The sequence below is a fragment of the Protopterus annectens genome, chromosome 2.part2, assembly GCF_019279795.1.
Source record: "Protopterus annectens isolate FY-2018-M chromosome 2.part2, PAN1.0, whole genome shotgun sequence".
Lineage (NCBI taxonomy): Eukaryota > Metazoa > Chordata > Ceratodontiformes > Protopteridae > Protopterus > Protopterus annectens.
This window is the reverse complement of record NC_056730.1, coordinates 136,049,877-136,070,675: the sequence shown is the minus strand read 5'-3', so window position 1 is coordinate 136,070,675 and position 20,799 is coordinate 136,049,877.

The window sequence follows — 20,799 nt, the reverse complement described above, 5'->3', positions numbered from 1 at the left end:
ACTATATGTGTATGTAGGATGGGGGCACACCTGACACTTGTAAACATTTGCTGGGACCGTACTGGTATGTCTGGTACTCCATTTCAGTCTGTAGTCTTATCTATCATGCTGGCTACAGACATACCAGTGTACTACAGATCGTGGCTTTGGTTGCCCTACATATTATTGTCTGACTTCCTACCCTTCAGAACTAACATCCCACTGCCTGCCCTGCTGTGGTCCATCTGTGTAGGCCTGGGGGGAGGTTAACCATAGCCATCATTCTGGGGCCACAGCACATGGTCTGTTTGGGTTTATGTACACCTGTCCTGCTGGCTGACACTGTTGTTGGATATGTGAACCATCCTGACTGGCATGTGTAGGTCATATGGATACACATGTCACTCAGCAGATTTCCTGCAGTGGGTTTTGTCACCCTGTGTAGTACTGGCAACTATGGTGACTCCAGTATGTGTTACAGATGTCATGGTGCCACTATGAGTGTCTACTGTTTGCTACCATAACATCCAACCACCCACTTCCCTTGCATGCTCACATCCATACCATAGCTACAGGTAACGACACATTCTACTCCATATGGCAGTTGGTAGGTTGATTGGCTTACCTTGTGGGTATGCCAGACTTGCAGATGGTGCTGGTGGGCTGCCTATGTCAGATGCACATAGTACACTCCCTATACATGGTTGAGCACAGGTAGTGTCATGTTTGGCATCCCTTTTACTGTATGTGCAAGTCAGAGAGAGGTGTCATTCCCTGGGTCCCTACTGTGTCAGTGCATGTGCTATGTGTTGCCTCTTTGCCAAGGCCAGGGCATACTGGGCACACCTCCTTCTGCCTACTGGGGCAGGCTCAGGTTGTTCCTCCTCCAGGTCACTCTGTGCCTGTGCAGGCCATGGCATTGGTGGGGGGGGGGCTGTGTGGCCCTGCCCCATGCTGTTCCTGCTGCATCTGTTTCCACAGGATCATACTGTGTAGCATAGCACATACCATAACAATTTGGGTACATGTAGCTGGTGAATACTGCAAGGCTCCACCGGATGTGTCCAGACACTGGAACCGTGACCTGAGCATCCCAAGCACATGCTCTATTATATGTCTGGCCTGTGCGTGTGCCTCATTATGGCATTATTGTTCAGGTGTGTGTGCATTTCTGATGGGTGTCATAAGCCATGGCTCCAGTGTGTACCCAGCATCCCCCACTAGGTGGCCATAGGGGATGTCCCCATTGGCAAATCTCTGGTACAGCTGCATCAGATGCCATATGTGGGAATCGTCATAGCTTCCAGGGCAGTCTGCACACACATTCATTATAATGCCTTGGGCATCACATACAACCTGGCAGTTGATGGAGGTGATGCCCCTGCAGTTGATGTCGGCCCTACCCTACTGACCGGGTGGTGCTTTGATGCATATGGGCATGCAGTCTATAGCACCCACTACTTCAGAGTAATCTGTGCATATTGCTGGTCAACACTTCACGGGTGTTGAGGAAATATACATGCTCACTGGCATGTGCTGACATGGCATCCAGGAACTGCTGGAATACTCTGGATGCTGATGCCTGTGAGATCCCCATGATATTCCCAGTTGTGCTTTGGGAGGTACCTGTGGTAAGTATACCTAGGCCTACACATACTTTGGTATCCACTGGGATGGGTTTCCCTCGGTCAGTGTGGTGTGACAGGTGTGGTCCACACAGCTCAACACATTGCTGTAGGAGGTCTCTGTCCACCCTATAGTGCTCCACTATCTCCAGCTCATGTAGCCCCTGGTAGGTTACCTTGGGTCTGTACACTCTTCTTCGTCTCCTCACTGTGGGTTGTTCAGCAGCATTCACATCCTCACCACCATCAGCCTCTTGCACATGTTGTTCTATGTTGCCTGCTGCAGCTCTTCTCATTTTGTAGGTTTGTTAGTTAAAATTTCCCCGCTTGTATACGCCGGTGGTGTAGAGTGTGGGAAAGACCAGAGGGGAAGGTGTTTGCTTAGTTTATAGCAGTGTTCTGGGCTGGGCTGGCCTGCTGCCTATGTAATTGGCTGATTCTGATACATTTCACCTGCCAGCTGTGCTAGTTCTCCTTGATTACCTTCCCACTGTTGTTTTCCCTTCCCATTGCCTTCCTGATTAAGCCTGTGTGTGCGCCACACAAACAAAGTGCTCAAATATGCACACTGCTGCTATTTCCTGGTTTAACCTCTTTTTTCTTCCTGTACGACCCAGTGTGCAGCGCACACCTGCTTAGGCTTTGTAAAGACTGCTAGGCAGGTTAGAAACACCCCCTGGCTTAGCTGTGCTAAGCTGGTATAACCCCGAGCCACAGGGCTCGAATCCCCTTACAGTATGTCTGACACTCCCCCATGATGTCACTTACCTCCTAGGCTTGCACCCAGCTATTCCTACTCTAACACTGTTGGGACCTGCCTCACATCCTGGGGAAAACTGGGATTCACTATCCTTCCCCTCATTTGCATAGGATTGCCTGCTAATGCATAGTTACATGTCTCACACTGAGCCTCTCCCCTTAGCAACCACTACTTACTGGCCAGGTTGTCTTCTGCCTGCCATTGACTTGCATGGCAGAATACTGATTTTAGTTAGAATGCTTAATTTAGGTTTGTTTTTTTATTTTCCCCCTGGTCCCATTTGCGTGACGCTGCTCTACGCTTAAACAGCCGAGATCGGCTAATAAGACATACAAGTTGATTTTTATTTTTGTACTGTTTACAGTGCCAATGGCCTTATACTTGGCCATTGGCATGCTTACTACATGATATGCAGCCTTTATTTGGGGCTGTCATAGGTCCATTTTGGATTTTGCTGAAATGTACTCAGTTACTAACCGAGTACATTTCTGCTGATTGCACTAGTCCTGCACGTGCAGTCGCAGGCTTCTTGGGTTGCAAATTCACCTAATTTTCATGGATTTCTCCTGCAAATGGGGGGATTTGCATACAAGGGCTTCATCCATGCATGATTAGTGCAGGAGTTCTCGTGCACACCCCTGCAGGCTGTTCCTGGATCGCACGGCAGACAAATTGCCTGCTTGAGCTCCTGCACCGATCTTGCATACCATGCAAGCTTTTGAGAATCCGGGGGTTGGTCTTTTGCTGATTCGATTGGTGTTTTACTTATTTGTTTGCCTTGAATAACACCTTTTGCCATTTGGCTGCTGCTGTTCCTGTTAACTTTGAACCATTGCAGGACTGCCCAAATTAGCTTTCTTGGCACTTTGTCATATGCTTTCTCTGAGTCTACGAATGCCCAGTTGGACTCTTTCTTCGTCTCTAGTTTCTTCTGAACTATCTGTTTCACTGCAGACATTAGGTCTGTTGTGCTGTGTCCTGATTTGAATCTGAACTGTTCAACTCCCATCTTACTTTTGACTACTCTGTGTATTCATTTATTTTTCATGCAGTGTGATAGGAATATGATACCTCTATACTGTCCACAGTTGTGAATGGCTCCTTTGTTCTTGTAAAGTGGCATGGTATGCTTTCTGATGTCAGCTATTAACTTGCATCCTGTGATTGGTTCCAGTTTTCAAGCCTACTATTCTAACTCAGTTTGTTTGCAGGGTAGGCATGGATTCATTACTCTTTGTCACAAACCTGGTATTTAGAAAGTAGTACTCCAGTAAGAACAGAATTCAATGAAAAGGAAAAAAAAATGATATTTTGTCTGACTGATTAAGGAGAGACTTATAATTGAATGTTTACTAGTGGCTTAAATATCTGTCTCAACAAAAAGGAAAAACTGGACTTCACACAAAGAATAGTATGCATTCATTATTACTTGCGTATGTGGTAAGGAATGTTATGAACTGTTTATTATATGAAATATAGCAACAGCTACTACAGGAAAATCTGAGATGAGATGTGCATTAATTGTTAGATACTGGCTACACCATGCAAGATAGTATAATGTGTCAAAAATATAAATTAATAAATAAATAGCTAACTACTTTCAAAAAGTGGCTATATAGATGCTGCAATCAAGTTCATTCTAGCATGCACTATGATGAAATTTATAATTCATTTTCATTTGAATAAAAATGTTAACTTATTCATCAGTTTGTGACACAGGATTCTATAATTAACTTCAGGACAACTGATATATCTCCTAGCCAGTTATTAGTTATACACAGGTCAGGCATATTTTTATCAACCAGAGGAAAAGTTGTGGATAGCAATTAATAATGAGCTGAAGGACTTTATCTGGGAGGGGAAGACAGCAAAAGTTAAGTGGGTTAAGCTTATTCTTCCAGTAGAAAAGGGTGGATTGGGATTACACAAATTCAAGGGGTATTTCAGAGCTACATGGTTAAGGCTCCTGTACATAGCACAAGCAGAAAACTATAATTCAAAGTGGAAAGGGATGATGCTGAAACAGTGGGGTGGGGGGGGGGGCTCAAGTAACAAGGAGAGACTGGGATTTTGGATGCAGGCTTTTAAGGAGAATAACAGGAATCATACATAACATTATATCCATAAAGTAGCAGAAAGTATTCTAAGAACTAGGCCAACAAGGGAATGGAGAAAGGAGATTCTGCTGATAAGGATTACTGCAATTAGGGATATAGACAATAGGCAAGAGGGGGCTGAAATTTACTTGATAAAACTGGCAGAGGAACCAAGGTATTGGGAGCAAATAACTAGAGGGGGAAAGGTAAGAGAATGAGAAGAGTCCAAGAATTTGTTTGGACTGCAGGTAAGAGATTGCCTTCCTATCAAGGATTGATATCAGAGTATAAGCAAAGAGAAAGAAATGGGGGGAGGGGTCCTAAACAAAAGACCAGCACTACTAGAGTTTTAGTACACTCTAGAACAGAAGCTGCCATTAAAAAAGGAATAATTAGTCCAGCATATTAAATATTGCATGATAGTTATAAGAAACAGTCAGAGGAGGTTAGAAAGGATTGGGAAGAGAGACTGGATGTGCAAGTTACAAAGAAACAATGGGAGGATATATGTATGTATCGCAAATATGCAACAAAATGTAGACGATTTAGGATTTTTGCTTGGAAATGTTTATATAGATAGTTTTATACCCCAAGCAGACTCCAGAGATTTTTTTCTCAGGTAGACTGTTGGAGATGTGACGGGGAAGAAAGAGGTACTTGGAAACATATTTTCTGGGAGTGGGGTGGGTTGGCAGACTTTAAGCATTCCCTGCAGGATGCACTGTCAGAGATGCTGGATGGGAGGAGTGATGTTACGAGGGAAATGATTTTTCTGACCTGTGATACAGAATCAGAATTACCTAGACATGTTAAGGCCTTGCTGTATCTACTTATGGTGGCTGCCAAAAAAACAGTTACTAGAAAATGGAAATCAAAATCTAAATGAATTATATTAGAATCAGTGAATATAATAACAGAAATAAAACAACTGGGACTGATGCCTTTAGAAAAGGGTAGGAGCAAACTATATAGGAAAAAATGGCAATTGTGGGAACAATACATACAGTGGAGGAATGAGGTTTAAAAGAAGGCAGGACTTAAATGAGCTATGTAATGTTTGACTGAAAATAATTGGGTCGATTATAAGTGATGTATAATGTTTGCAACTAGGAGTGTCAATATGGTTTGTGATATAAAATGCTTGCAACTAGGATTTTGTCTGTGTGTTTTTTTCATGTATATGAATGTATGATTGCTTATGTCATAAGTGATGGTTTACTAAAGATGTTTCTTGTTTAAAAGAAGGAGCAGGAATTGAGTACTTTATGTAATGTTGCTTAGGTTACATGATATATTGCAATATATGTGAAGTATAATGTTTGTTAATGTTAATTTGTTAATACAGTTTGATTACATTTGTATAAAAGTAATTTTGCCTATGTTACAAGTGATAATTCAATAAATGTGTTTAAAAAAATATGTTACCAAGACAGGTGACTTATTTTTTCTAATCTCGATGCGTGGATGGAAGATAGAAAGTTCACCCCAGGGATCACTCCAGTGGCTCTTCTTGATAGAGGCAATGGGAACTAATGATGGGTGGCACACTGCCAGGGCACTTCTATGAGCTAGGCTTGTAAAGGCTCCAGGGCTATTAGCCTAGTACACACCTGTGAACCTATGTGTCCATCACACCCTTCCATCATCATGGAATGCTCACCAAACATCTTCTCCATGTCCACACTCTCTGGAAAGAAGCTTGCTAATAAGGTAGAATTTCAAAAGCATTTGGGTTAAATTTTAAAGTCCTCCTTCATCCTTAGACGCTATCCTGAACCTAAAACCTAACTCCAGCCCTGGTATGATGTCATTACAAAGGTGGAATATGCCTAAGAGTTCTGGCACTTTGCAAATGCTACTAAAATACTGCTTGCATGACAAGTAAAACTGAAGTGCATTGCAGTATTGGGGATGTAGCTGTAGTGGTGGATTGTGGTGGTATTCTGTGAAGCTATACAACAACAACATAGTCTGCTTTTACCAAGACAATCAGATTTGAATTACTTCCTTTACATGAAGTGGATGATTTATTTATTTTATTTATTTTATTTTAAATTTGTTGACCGGGCTAACTTAGCTGGATATATGTCCATTTTCAGTAGAGGCCCGGGGAGAAAAGCTCCACAAAAAGATGGGTTTATATAATCAAGAGTTGTTATACATTCAAATCAGAAATATTATACAAAAGGAAGGTGTTACAAAAAAAAAAAACTGGTTCATAAGCATTACCAAGAAAAATACTTTGCAATACTTGAAATAAAAATGCAAGAATTTTTTTTTTTTTTTTAAGGGTGAAAAGAGGTTGAGGGAATAGAAAGTTTAGTCAGGGTTTGTACAGGACAGAGATGTTGGGAATTAAGCACAGTTTTACACAATTTACAAAGGAATAGTACTCTGAATGCATGTGGTCCTCACTCTATCTGAATCTAAAACCATCTGTGGACCTACAAAGCTGATAAAGCTTTGTTTGCCCATACCTTATTTGGATAGAAGGATGTTTCTCTGTTCACTGTTCACTGTGAGAGAGGGAGCTTTGAGCAGCCTATCTGTCCCTGGAGGAATGGTTTCAGCCCTGAAATAATTAGTTTATTGGCCATTTTGGGCTAATTTCTATCTCTTTCATTTCTCTGCTATAAAACCCGCATTTGCGTGGTTTTGTGCACTGGGCAGCAAGGGTATAACTATTCCCAGCTCCACAAAGTCTTGGAACTAGACAAACTTTCAACTTAAGCACTCAAATTATTCACTTCTCATCCTGGCACTTGCTCAAAACTCATAGCAAGCACTAATAAACCTTAGCACTAGACCCCTCCCTATACTGTAGAGAAGGACAAGGCTCTCAATTCGACCTTACCTGCCAATCAGTAAAACAGTTCACTGTACCTATCCAGGCATGTCCAAAGGGCAGTTTCAGGTGGACTCCCCGGTCCAACTGCTGAATCTGAGCATTTTGAGGCAATGTTACAATCGCCTCACGTACACAGACAACCCTCTCCTCCTTCCACCAAACACTAATACATGCGAGAGATGCAATTATACAGCCAAACTGAAGGCTAAGCTCTCTCAACCCAAGACTGGACCAGGCAGTCAAGAGGAGAAGGGAATTACTTGCATCACACCACCAGTCTCACATAGACCTATGAAACCAGCACCGGCAAAAAACACACATAAATACATGAAAACATACTCAGAGGCTCTAAATAAAAATCTGCAAAAGCAACAGAGACCTCCAAAGCAGACATCCAAGCAACCTCCATCCCCCAACACAAACCATGAAACACATACTTCACAAAACCAGTGTGCCACACAATCACAGCCCTTAAGGCAAAATAACATACCCAACACACTAGTAATAGGTGACTCTATAGTCAGGCACACTGACGTCCCACTCACTAGTCTGAATAAGAGAAGGTTACTGTTCGCTGCCTGTCAGGTGCTAGGATCTGCCACGTAACACAAGCACTCAGGTCACTACAGAACAAGTACAGATATGACTCTGTCATTGTCCATGTTGGTGTGAATGACCTGAGCTGTACCTCCCTGGACTACATGAAAAAAGACATGGAGTAGCTCTCTGATCACGTAGCCCAGGCCGGTATGACCCTAACCTTGAGTAGCAGCCTGTCCTCACCAAGAATTATACCATGGTATAGAGAAAAAATTATCAGTTTCAACAATTAGCTAAGCTTCCGGTGTCATTCAAAGGGGATCCAGTGTCTGTCAGCCTGAGATGACATGCCTACAAGCCACGCTGTTTCATTAGAGATGGCTTGCACCTGTCACCCTTATGCTTTTGAATACTTGGCCAAGGCTCTTGCCACCCCCATAGTGCCTTTTTTAGGCAAGGCTCAAAAGACAAACCCACCACCGTAAATAGCACAAGTAACAAAAAACTGAGGGTAATGCTACTCAATGCCAGAAGTCTAAACCTCAAAATGCATGCACTCGTGGCACTCCTCAGTATGGAGAAAATCGATATATGTGCAGTAACAGAAAACTGGTTTAAGGCTCCAGGAAGAACCCCAGCACTACCAGGCTACAACTCATACCATACATTTCGGCCACAAAACCTGGACCAAAATACAAAAGGCGGGGGCGTATCCATATTCATCAAAGATACCCACACCTCCAGGTTAGTGGCACAGCACGATGCTTCAGAGATTATTCACGTGCAACTAACAATTGGCAAAACTGCAATTCAAATTGTAGCTTGCTACAGATCACCCACCATGTCCCAGGACCCCCATTCTGCATTTCTGGAAACACTGAGAAAATAAAGGTCCTACCAAACACCCTGATATTGGGTGATTTCAATTACCCAAACATTAACTGGGAGAACTACTCAAGTACTAACTCCCTTGCCCAACGTTTCCTAGAATTTATAAACTCAAACACCCTGGATCAACTGGTCAACACCCCCACCAGAGCTGACAACATATTGGACCTGATCATCACCAACATGGGCGACCGGTGTTCCACACCAGAGGTCAACCTCTCGCTGGTTAGATCTGACCACAAACTAATCACTCTGGATATCCACATTCCGCCACCACTCCCGGTCAAAGAAACCACAGTGAAAAACTTTTCTAAAGCAAACTTCACGTGACTTAAGACTGAGGTGGGAAGTTTCAAAGCTCCTATGCTAAAGGAAAACGCTGTCCAAGCTGCAAAATCCTTTACTGATGTACTCTACGGGCACCTACAAGAATGCATGGATCATGCTATTCCCAAACAAAACCAAGACTCACTCCTCCAAGAAAAGGAAACCAGTCTGGTGGACCCCTGCCATAAACAAGCTATACAACAGAAGGCTGAAACTAGTACAGAAAAGAGTAAAATCCCAAGAAGGGAAGACATCCCTGACCAGTATCAGCAAGAAACTATATTCCCTCATAAAATCATCCAAGGCTAGCTCCAAAAGAAAAATTGCCATGGACTCCAAAGATAACCACAAGGCATTCTTTAGCTATGTCAAGAATCTAAGTGGCAATTCTCAGATCTGCTCAGAGTTAGTGCGGAATGGCACACAATGCACTGAACAAACCGATATAGCCAACATCCTGGCAGACAGATTCAGTGGAAAAAAGGGCCCATATCTATACCAAAAGAATGTAGTGCCCCTGAAATCATAGAAACACAGCATCAATGGGACCGGATGGTGTCCCAGGCTGTGTCCTACATGAGCTCAAAGATTAACTAACCCCTCACCTAAACACACTCTTTTTAAACTCAGCCTCTCCACAGGCTACATGCCCACAGAGTGGAGCACAGCAACAGTTATTTCCACATCATCATGGATCTCATTAGCAGAGACATTGGAAACCTCCAAACACTGGACCCTATCCAGTTTGGCTTTGTTAAGGGCAGATCATGCCTCCTAAACCTGGTGGACTTCTTTGACACAGTTACCAAGGCTATAGATGAGGGAAAGGTTCTCCACACAGCCTACTTATACCTCACAAAGGCCTTTGACACCTTTCCCCACTCAGGTATTATAGACAAGCTCACCAGCCTGAACATAAACCCCTATGTCATGAGATGGGTTGCTAACTGTCTCATGGACAGAACCCACATGGTAAGAGGCTCAGTCCTCCTGTTCAGCATAGACTTAGATATCCTCCGACAGATACCTGGTGTCAAAACCATGGCCTCAAGCTAAATGCCAAAAGTGCATAGTCATCCCCTTTGGAACCTCTCCTTTGATAATCACATTGCCAAAGTGGTTAGAAAATCCTTCACCTAATCACAAAGGTTTGCATCCAGATCGAAAGAGGTCATTGGGCTCCATCACTCATCAGACCCATCATAGAGTACAATGCCCCATTTGGGATGTACAACAACTGGAAAGACCACAGACATACCTCACCAAGAGGATCAATGGCCTCAAGCAGATGCCCTATGCAGCTTGACTGAAGAAATTCCAGCTGTACACTGTTGCATACCTCCTACTTAGAGGTGATCTCTGCCTGACATATAAGGCCATGTCCAACCCAGAATTGATGGACATGCTCCACCTAAAGAAAACCATATCCCCTCAAGCCACATGCTCCAGGGATCTAAACCTCACCACAACAATAAATAGGACATGCTGGAGGGATAGATTCCTGTCCCAGCGACTTTCCATGCTCTGGAAGAAGATTCCAATCTGCATTAGGCAAAGCTCCTCGCTAACCCTCTTCATGAGAAACCTTGACGAGTGGATGGGAAACAGAAAGTTTACCCCAGGGATCACTTCAATGGCTCTTCTGGACAGAGGCACAGGGAACTAATCTAAGGGGGTGGCAAAAGCCAACACATTCCGGCTAAGCTTATAAATGCCTTCGGGCAGATAGAAGAGGGTCAGCGAGGGGCTCTGCCTAACATGGACCGGTACTCTATTCCAGAGCGAGGGAAGCCTCTGGGATATGAATCTATCCCTCCAGCATGTTCTATTTATAGCTGTGCTGAGGTTTAAATCCCTGGAGCATGTAACTCTAATGGATTTGGTTTTCTTGATGTGGAGCATGTCCAATAGTTCCAGGTTAGACATGGCCTTGTACGTCAGGCAGAGATCGCAACTGAGTAGAGCTGGAGTTTCTTTAGTCGAGCTGCATCTCCAGCTGTTGCAGGTGTTCATCCCAAATGGGGCATGGCCTGATGAGTGATGAGTAGAGGGGCACAATGACCTGTCTTGATCTAGATGTGAACCCTTTTGTGATTAGGTGAGCTATATAGGTTTTTCTAACCACTTTGGCAATGTGATTGTCAAAGGAGAGGTTACTATCTACTTGGGTCCCCAGATCCCTAATTACTTCTTCCGTACTTAGTGGATTACCACCTATGTGGTAGTTTGTGGGCACTTTGTTTTTCCCATAGGGGATGACTATACATTTTTTGGCATTTAACTTGAGGCCGTGGTTCTGACACTAGGTATCTGTCTCAGTAAGACCCTTCTGGAGGATGCTTGTGTCAGCTGGTGAGTCGATTATGGCTCCCAGTTTGCAATCATCTGCGAACTTGGTCAGCCACAGTCCTCCTGTGCTTGCCTGTACCTCAGAGAAGTATATACCGAACAAGAGGGGTCCCAGGACAGAGCTCTGTGGGATGCCACTTGTAACCGGTTTAGAGTCAGAGATGGCACCTGCAACTCTGACTATGTGAGTTCTATCCCTGAGCCAGTTTGCAACCCAGCTTGTGACGAATGTGTTGATATTTAGGCTTGTAAGCTTATTTATGATACCAGAGTGGGGTATTGTGTCGAAGGCCTTTGCGAGGTTCAAGTAGGCTATGTGGACTGCCTTTCCCTCATATATGGCTTTGGTAACTGTTTTGAAGAAGTCATCTAGGTTTAGGAGGCAAGATCTGCCTTTAACAAAGCCAAATTGGGTAGGGTCCAGTGTCTGGAGGTTCCCAATGTCTTTGTTTATGAGATCCATGATGATGCGCTCCATAGCCTTGCAGATCAGGCTAGTCAGGCTTATAGGGCAATAGTTCCCAGGATCCGTTGTGGCACCCCCTTTGTAGAGTGGGATTACCATTGCTGTACGCCACTCTTTGGGTACATAACCTGTGGTGAGGCTGAGTTGGAACAGTGAATTTATGTTAGGGTTTAGTTCTTTTTGGAGTTCGTGTAAGACGCGGCCCGGAATGCCATCCAGTCCCATTGATGCTGTGTTTTTTACTTTGGAAGGGGCTGCTTTCACCTGTGTGTCTGTGATGTCAGTGGGACTACATACTTCTGGGATAGACGCAAGTCATTTTGGGGGGGTAAAGTTTCCACTGAACCTGTCCACCAGGATGTTGGCAATGTCAGTGGGTTCAGTGTATTTTGTGCCATTTTTCACCAGCTCAGAGCAGATTTTGGAGTTACCACCCAGATTCTTGATGTAGCTAAAGAAAGCCTTGTGATTATCTTTAGAATCTTTGGCAATTTTTCTTTCAAAGCTAGCCTTTGATCATTTTATGAGGGATCGAAGTTTCTTGCTAGTACTGATCAGGGATGCCTTCCCTTTTTGGGATCTTGCCCTATCATGTAATAGTTTCCTCCTTCTGTTGTAAAGTTTATTTATGGCTGGGTCCACCAGATTGGTCTCCTGTTTTTGGGAGAGTGAGTCTTGGTTTTACTTGGGATGGCACAATCCATGCATTCCTGTAGGTGCTCATAGAATGCATTTGTGAAGAATTCTGTGGTTTGGGTAGCATTTTCCATTAGCCCAGGTGCTTTGAAGTTCTCCACCTCAGTCTTGAGAATTGTGAAGTTTGCTTTTGAGAAGTTTTTCACAGTTTTTCCTTGGCTGGTGGTGGGGTCAGGATGTGGATGTCCATAGTGATTAGTTTATGGTCTGATCTTACCAACAAGGGGTTTACCTCTGGTGTGGAACATTGAGCCCCCATGTTGGTGATGACCAGGTCCAATATGTTGTCCCCTCTTGTGGGAGTGGTGACCAGTTGTTCTATGGCATTTGAGTTTATAAATTCCGGGAACCATTGGGCAAAGGAGTTTGGACTTGAGTAGTTTTCCCAGTCAACGTTTGATTAGTTGAAATCCCCAAATATCATGGTGTTTGGTGAGACCGTCATATTCTCCAATGTTCTCAGGAATGCCGAGTGGGGGTCCTTTGACAAGGTGGGTGATCTGTAGCAGGCTACAAATAGAAAAGCAGTTTTGTCCACTGTTAGTTGCACATGGATGGTCTCCAATGCCTTGTGCAGTGCCACTAACATGGAGGTGTGGGTATCCTAGATGAAAATGGATACTCCCCTGCCTTTAGTATTTCGGTTGGAGTTCTGGGGCCAAAAAAATGTTATGAGTTATATCCTGGTAGTGCTGGGGTGCTCTCTGGAGCCTTGAACCAGGTTTCTGTTACTGCACAGATATCAATTTTCTCCATACTAAGGAGTGTCTCGAGTGCATGCCTCTTGAGGTTTAGACTTCTGGCATTGAGTAGCATTACCCTTAGTTTTTTGTTTCTTGTATTTTCTATGGAGGTGTGTTTGTCTTTTGAGCCTTGCCTAAAAAAGGCACTATGGGGGTGGCTAGAGCCTTAACCAGTATTCAAAAGCCTAAGGATGACAGGTGCAAGTGGTCCCTAGCGAAGCAACGTGGCTTGTCGAGCATGTCATCCCAGGCTGATAGACACTGGATCCCCTTTAAATGACACCAATTGCTTAGCCAATTGTTAAAATTGATCATTTTGTCTTTATACTGTGGCAACATTCTTGGTGAGGGCAAGATGCTACTCAGGGTCAGGGTCATACCAGCCTGGGCTACATGATCCGGGAGCTCATCTATGTCTCTTTTCATGTAGTCCAAGGAGGTACATCTCAGGTCATTCACACCAACATGGACAATAACAGAGTCATATTTGTACCTGCTGTGGAGTGACCTGAGTGCTTGTGTTATGTGGCGGATCCTGACACCTGACAAGCAGCTTACAGTGACCTTCTCCTTGTTCAGTTTGGTGAGCGGGGCGTCAGTGTGCCTGATAATAGAGTCTCCTATTACTAGTGTATTTGCTGTGTTATTTAGCCTTAAGGGTTGTGACTGTGTGGCACACTGACTTTGTGAAGTATGTAATACGTGAGAGTTGTTAGGTGGTAGCGGTTGCTTGGATGTCTGCTTTGGAGGTCTCTGCTGCTTTGGCAGATTTTTATTTAGATCCTCCAAGTATGTTTTTGTGAGTTTATGTGTCTTGTTTGCTGATACGATTGGTCTATGTTAGACTGGTTGTGTGGTGCGAGTGGTTTCCTTCTCCTCCTGACTGACTGTGCCAGTCTTGGGTTGAGAGAGCTCGGCCTCCAGTTTAGCTGTATAGTTGCATCTCTCACATACATTTGAGTTTGTTGGAAGGAGGAGATGGTTGTCTGTGTACATAAGGCAATTGTAACATTGCCTCAAGATTCCCATATTCACCAGCTGGACTGGAGAGTATACCTGAAACTGCACTTTGGACATGCCTGGATAGTTTAAAGAACTGTTTTGTTGATTGTCCGGAATGGACGAATAGAGAGCCTTGTACTTCTAGATGGTATAAGGGGGTGTAGTGCTATAGTATGTTAGTGCTTTACTGAGAAGTCTGAGCAAATGCTGGGCTGTAGAAGGAAGGTTGAGTGCTTACTTTGAGAGTTTGACTAGTTCTAAGGGAAAAATTGAAGAGCAGACTTTGTGGAGCCGGGAATAGTTTAAAACTGCTTAAATGGCGCTGCGCGATCTTGCGCGATGCACAAAATCCTGCAAAACCACGCAAATGCAGGTTTTTAAAGCAGGGAGCTAGAAAGAGATAGAAATTAGCCCAAAATGACCAATAAGCTACTAGTTGCTGGGCTGAGACCACTCCTCCAGGGACAGATAGGCTGGTCAAAGCTCCCCACTCTCACTGGTGAACAGAGAAGCTTCCTCCTATCCAAGTAAGGATATGGGCAGCACAGGAACTATACCACAGCCCAGAATTCAGCAAACCTGAAATCTGGACTACTCTAGCTTAGAAAAGGTGGGAAACAAGGATTTTTTTTTTGTTTTTTTTTTTGTTTTTTAGCAGAAGCAGCAGAAACTTAAACAGGAAGCACTGTAAATGCTTTAAATGGCTAGCGCACTTGAGTGTGTAGCCTACAACAGTTAAACAACACAAACACAACTTTTAGAAGTGCTAAAAACCATTAAAATACAAAAACAATGCTTTTGAGATATTAGGTAAGCCAGAAACTCACTTTTTGGTGAGAAAATGCAGTTGCAGTTAGAAAGCAGAGAAAAAATACTTTATCTGTTTAAAGTCTCTCTTTTGTCTCTCTGCTGCTTGAATCACTCTGCAGGACACTACAAGGAGCTGTGCTGAGTTAGAAACAAGCGCAGAACTGCGCAAATGTGGGTTTTAAGGCAGGGAGCTAGAAAGAGATAGGAATTAGCCCAAAATGGCCAATAAGCTACTAGTTGCTGGGCTGAGACCACTCCTCCAGGGACAGATAGGCTGTTCAAAGCTCCCCACTCTCACTGGTGAACAGAGAAGCTTCCTCCTGTCCAAGTAAGGATATGGGCAACACAGGAACTATACCACAGTCCAGAATTCAGCAAACCTAAAATCTGGACTACTCTAGTTTAGAAAAGGCGGGAGACAAGGATATATCTATATATATATATATATATATATATATATATATATATATATATAATATATATATTTGTTTTTTAGCAGAAACAACAGAAACTTAAACAGGAAACACTGTAAATGCTTTAAATGGCTAGCACACTTGAGTGTGTAGCCTACAACAGTTAAACAACACAAAAACGACTTTTAGAAGTGCAAAAAACAGTTAAAATACAAAAACAATGCTTTTGAGATATTAGGTAAGCCAGAAACTCACTTTTTGGTGAGAAAATGCAGTCTCAGTTAGAAAGCAGAGAAAAAATACTTTATCTGTTAAAAGTCTCTCTTTCATCTCTCTGCTGCTTGAATCACTCTGCAGGATACCACGAGGAGCTGTGCTAAGTTAGAAACAAGCGCAAAACTGTGCAAATCTGGGTTTTAAGGCTGGGAGCTAGAAAGAGATAGGAATTAGCCCAAAATGGCCAATAAACTACTAATTTCTGGGCTGAAACCACTCCTCCAGGGACAGATAGGCTGCTCAATGTCATTGGAGGCACAGCTCTCACATACACACACAAACACACACACACACACACACACACACACACACACACACACACACACACACACACACACACACACACACACACACACACACACACACACACACACACACACACACACACACACACAGAAGTGCAAACCAGGTTGTCAGCTTTACATCCAAAACACTGACGTAATCTACCCAAACCTCCAAGACCTCCTAAAAGCATCTGTCAGCAGTCCCACACACACTCAATAAAATACAGCATGTTACACAGCTTATAACTCTGAAAACCATAGTAACCCCTCTTCCAAGCCCATAAGGCAACACACCAGACAGCCAAGTGTTCTAACGATAAGGGATTATATTGTAAGACATACTGCTGTCTTCCCTACCAGGCTAAACAAGGAGAAGATCACAATGAGCTTTCTGTCTGGAGCCAGAATCTGCTAGATCACACATGCATTTTGGTCTTTGAACCACAAGTATGCCTACGACACAGGCATAGTCCATGTGAACATAAATGACCAAGAAGTACCTCAATGGACTGTATTTCAGGATGCTTCTTAAATAGCTTAAAAGAGAATATATCAGGGCCACTAGAAACCCTCTTTAAACACAGCCTCTGGACAGGCTTCATCCTAGAGGAATGGAGAACTGCAACAGTCATCCCTCTGCACATGGCAGGCCCATCAGCTGACCCAGGCAACTACATACCCATAAGCTTGGCCATTCTTATCTGCAAGGCCATGGAAAGAATTATCATGGACCTGATCAATGATGACATAGGAAATCTTCAAACACTGGACAAGATCCAATTTGGCTTTGTTGAAGGGAGGTCTTGTCTGCTGAATCTAGTGGATTTCTTTGAGAAAGTTACCAGGTCCATGGATGAGGGCAAAATGGTACACACTACTTATCTAGACCTAGCCAAAGCTTTCAACACAGTCCCCCACTCGTGAATCATAGAGAAACTTACTGAGTTAAGCATAAACCCCTACATTGTCAGATGGATAGCAAACTGGCTCACTGACAGGACACATATCGTCTGGATAGGTGAATCCTTTTCTAGTAAGAAACCTGTTATTAGCGTGGCTCCATAGGGCTCAGCATTGGGAACCCTCTTGTTTAATATATACTTCTCTGAAGTGAAGACCATCAGTTTCACTGATGACTGGAAGCTGGAAGCAATCATTGAATCCATAAATGAGGCTGGCATCCTACAAAAAGGCCTAAACATGACACGTGACTAGTGCCAAAATCATGGCCTGAGGCTAAATGCTAAAAAATGCATAATCATACCCTTTGGTTAATCAGATATCCCTGCAAATTATGATATTGATAGCACACCACTAAAAGTAGACCTAGTGGTGAGGGACCTAGGAACACAGATCAATAGTAACCTAAACTTTGACCACCAGGTAGCTACATTAGTGAGGAAATCCTTCTGTGTGGCTCAAATTATAAGCAAAGGTGTGGCATCAAGATCAAAGGAAGTCATAGTTCCATTACACTTTGCCCTCATCAGGCCCATAATTGAGTACAATGCTCCATTCTGCATGTACCTAACCAGATACTTACACCAACTGGAGTGGCTCCAGAGGTTTCTCACTATAAAAATACAAAGTGTAAGGCACATGTCATATGCAGACTGACTAAATGCCCTATTTCTTTACTCTATCTCATATTGTTTATTGAAAGGTGACTTATGTCTCACTTACAAGGCATTTTCTGAACCAGCCCTGATGAAAATGTTACATTTTCACAAGAAAAATTATATGAGTGTTATGCTTTTCATGGATGTGAACCTTATTTGTGACTATAATAGAACTTGCTAGAGAGGCAGATTTGTATCCCAAAGGCTACCTTGTCTATGGAATAAACTTCCCATCTTTGTAAAAACAAAGCCCGTCCTTCACTCTCTTCAAAGGGAATTTGGATAAATGGATGGGGAACTGTAAATTCACTCCTACGGTACTGCCCATATCCCTTATGGACAGAGGCATTCTGTAAAATGACTCAGGGCTCCAACACCCAAAGACCCACTACCCTGATATTACCCCATTCCATATCTGGGGAATTAAGATATAATATTATTTCCCGGGTATTATTGGATAGGCTTGTAAAAGTTCTTGTATCAGTAGCCTAGTAATCAGCTATGAACCTATGAACAGAACCTCCAGTGTGCCTGTACTGGCACTGTAGGCATATGACCTTCACATCATGTAATGCCTGATGGTAGGAAGGTTATATGCCTGCAGTAAAAATGCCAGCATACAGATGGAGTACTACATATATCATAAAGGCTCAACTGCTTGAATGGTCAGTACTATTATTTTGAAAGCTTACATTGGCTTACAATGCCAGATGTAAATATTCAAAGTATTTTGGTGTGACATATATCACAATTCTTTCATATTTATGTGCAGAAATTTAAGAATTCTCATTAGACTGAGTGTCTTGAAGAATCTCAGAGCCCCGTTGCAAAAGCAGGTGCTGAGTAACTGTTTGGGATTGCATGCTAAGTGTAAATTACTTTGCAATCTGGCCCATAATCTCATACAGTGAGTGGCACATCCCAGTGTCACACAATAAAGTGTCTTGTAGAGTAAGAGGAAGCAACTTGTTTATATGGTGGATGGTCAATGAAAACATAGGATGTGTCCAGTATGGTACTGGACACATATATTCTATTAGGTGAGTACAAGACTATAAATTATTGTAGTTGGTGGGACCTAAAATGCTAGGATACATCAGTTCATTGAAAAAGTGAGGGGTGAAAATGACTGTCACTATTGCTAAAGAGTCACACACTGCATGCTACAGAAAATAGGCAAAAAATAAATAACAAGAGTATCACCGGTCTTAGTAAGGCATAAATCACTGGTGAAAAACTTCTTCCAACATGTCTGTCTAGTTTCCTCCAACATCCCAACGATGTACATTGCAGGTAGGTTAACTAGTTGCGTTCAAACTGCCCTTTGATGCTTGTGTTTTTTGTGTGTGCGTGTGTGTGTTTGCATGCATGCGTGCATGTGTGTGTGTGTGTTTGTGCTCGCATGTGTGTGTGTGTGTGTGTGTGTGTGTGTGTGTGTGTGTGTGTGTGTGTGTGTCTGTGTGTGTGTGTGTGTCTGTGTGTGTGTGTGTGTGTGTGTGTGTGTGTGTGTGTGTGTGTGTATGTGTGTGTGTGTGTGTGTGTGTGTGTGTGTGTGTGTGTGTGTGCATCTGACAGTCTGTGTATGTGGGGTATGGGATTTGTCACCTCTAATAGGCTGGTATCCCATGATGAACTGATTCCTACTGCATGTCAGGATACACTCTTGCTCCCTGCCACCTGGAACGTAACCAAACCTCCCTACTGAGATAGATGAATGAAATCATAATTGAAATGCTGTCAATTTGCTGATATCATGCGCATCCACAGAATGGAATTCCACATTGTATCAATGTGATACCAAAGGACTTGTCTTTATGAAGTATTGTGGCAGGGAACACTGTAATTACTCCAAGGGTTACAAGTAAAGAGCATGATCATTTATTAAATGAGAATAGTGTTCTCAAGTGTGGGCCACAAACATATGAACAGCATGTTTTTACTATACTTCAGCTGCAGGATCCTACATTTCATACCACTAGTTTCAAGTACTGGAATTTTTTTTGCAGGGTTTACTATAACAAGATGGATAGTGCTATTAATTCCTGATAGTTTTTTTTTTTCTTGATGGGGATAATTTGCTTAAGTTTCTGTCTTCCAGTAACATACATCTTGTATTAGCTGTTATTTTGATTGCACTTTGTCTAGAAGGCTGGCAGTTTCTACAACTTTATCAAGTTTTCTCACAGTAGTATTACCCCATTCTTTAAATTCAGCTTTAAACAGGTTTACTACCATTGATAAAGAGGGCAAATGTGAAGTGCTTTCTCTATCTTATATTTAAGTATTTAAATGAAAATTTGTTGGAGCATATGCTTAATGATTTCAGTAAGTGACTAGTAATTAATTTGCTTATGATTGTTTTCTATTACATTGTTCCCTGCCAGTATTTAATAATCTAAGTAAATAAATAGATGACTGCAGTTCATGAGAAACGCTTTGCTTTGCTGTGTCAGGTAACAAACAGAACAATGAATTTCCAGCCCATTAGTATCAGGACTGAATTCATTAAGTGACTATGAAACTGTAAAAGAAATAATGGCTGAAAAAACGAAGCTACGTCAAACACGTACTGCATCTGCCATTGTTGTACAAAATATGAGTACATTCCATTATCAAACACTGTCATCTATTAATTTTCCCAACAGTGTCTGGACTTGCATACACTGGACATTATATTTCTATATTTTTCACAATAGATGTTATTATGATGTTTTAATAAGATGCATTTATTCTCCTGTCAAAGTTTCTGGTTAGATTATCTTGTAGTACTTTTCATTCACTTATGGCACTTAAGAATTAGTGACAAATTATGCAAGGATTTCTGACTTAATTTATTTACATAACTCACAATTTCCTGAGAGTCCACACCTTTTTCTAGATCATGAGACATAAATGTTAACCATCATAATTATATCACCCTACCATTAACTCTAAAAACTATGTATATGCTAAATACGAGACAAATGAGCCATGCCATATGTAAATTCCCTTTCTGCACTACTGCACACAGTAATTAGCCTTTTTAATGGCTATAATGGTGTCATTGCTTGTTATTGCCTGGGGATTAATGGCCCTGAA